This window comes from Medicago sativa, chromosome 7 (assembly GCF_051527215.1).
Source record: "Medicago sativa cultivar Bolivia chromosome 7, Bolivia_mono, whole genome shotgun sequence".
Classification (NCBI taxonomy): Eukaryota; Viridiplantae; Streptophyta; class Magnoliopsida; order Fabales; family Fabaceae; genus Medicago; species Medicago sativa.
The window spans coordinates 94,203,265-94,205,202 of NC_140755.1; positions in this window are offsets into that span (position 1 = coordinate 94,203,265).

The following is a 1,938-nucleotide window of genomic DNA, read 5'->3' on the forward strand; positions in this document are numbered from 1 at the left end:
CATATGCAATACTTTGTGTATTCATTGTCATTGGCTTGACTTTGACATTTTTAGGTCCCCATACCATACCATACATAGCTCTATTAATGCCTTGTGCTACGGTAACCCTCCCTGATCATATTCCATTCAATGGGGTTATTACACGTGTCATCCCACTAGGACTCTGTCTCTGCTGCCACATACACAGTAACCTCATCAATTACTGTTACAATCATGATTCATGATTAGCATTTCTTTGGATGAAAAAATGCAGACTGCAATGCAGACTCTCTGCAGAGTACGATTTTCCCATTACAATGGAAAATGAAAGGCTATAGTCTATACTATACGCCTTCGTTTTAACTAGCTTACATCAGGTTGGTTGCAATTTACTTGCATGTTGATGATCTATGCATAAATTAAGCATCAACTTTTTTTGCTATCAATCAATGGTACATGCCTACATGGCTTGGGTTCTATGATTTTGAAGTTAATGTTGATAATTAGTGCTCCATAACATGGTAGTATGTACAAAGTGCCTTACCCCTCTGTCGATGTGAGGACAGTGTTGGTGGGTGATCTGTAAGTACCTCTATAAGTGCCCTTTGGGCCCGGAGGCATGCCCTGACCCTGGTGGTGACCGGAGCCGAACCCACCTAAACTTTTATAGAAGAGAGGGGTAACCTTGGCGCAACTGGTAAAGTTGTTGTCATGTGACTGGAAGGTCACGGGTTCAAGTCCTGGAAACAGCCTCTTGTGTAAAAACAGGGTAAGGCTGCGTACAATACACCAAAAATGGTGGGCCCCTTCCCGGACCCTGCGTATGCGGGAGCTTTAGTGCACCGGGTTGCCCTTTTGTAGTTATGTTAACGAGTGTTCTAAAATCTCTTATTACTTAAAGTTAATCCGTAAGATATATTTTGCCCTAGATTTACCCTAATTTCTCTGCTTAATTTTACTATATTAACCCTATTTAATTTAAACAAAATGCTAGTAATTGTTATGGAAATCAAAATAAACAAATCGCTCCATCAAAATAAACAAATCATTCCTAATTTTTCTGCTTAATTTTACTAAATAGATAAACAGATCGCAAAATAAACAGATCCTCCGGTTCTTATCCATAACAAAAAAACAATAGATCGCTCATATTATTTCCTTTTATTAAAAAACAAAACAAAATCATATCCAAACTAAATATCAAAATTGTTTCCTATTTTTGTGATACGTTTCCCTCCAACCTAAAGTATAAAACGTCCTCCTACTTCTTTCAAAAAAAAAAACGTACTTCTACTAGTAGTGTGATTCCTTCCTTCATTAATTAGTCATGAATTAATGCACACAAAGCCTAATTTCTAGCAGTCAGAGTCGTATAGTATGAGTGGAGTGAGGACATAATAGTCTGGATTGCATTGTTTTTTGGAGCCACCTTGGTCAATTTTGTCTACTTGTTGAATTTGATGTTGTGTGTTAGTACAACGATAAACATGGCTTTCCCTAGCAAATTTCGGCGTCGACAAAAAGCATAGCATTAAATGAAAAGATAATTAATTAGCTTGATTTTCTGCTTGAGAGAGACAACACAATTACACAAGGCATAAACACATGCAGTATGTAATCTTCTGATGTTTAAATTCTTTACGTAAATGCGGTGGTTAGAAAAGCTCATGATTAAAGCCAATTATTTGAGTTTAACTTCTTTTTAGGCATATTCGAGTTGAAGTTATTCTCTCTATCTCTTAATATAGGCATATTCGAGTTTCTTTTATTTTTTCTAACTACTACTCCCTCCGTTCCAACTTGTATATCATTTTAGAAGAAAAAAAAAGGTCCAAATTATATGTGGCTTCATAATACCAATGAAACATTAATGTTAATTTTCCTATTATATCTGTAACTATTTATTATTCTTTAGGGAAATGATAGATACAGTGACAAAGTTTATCAAGAAATTTCAAG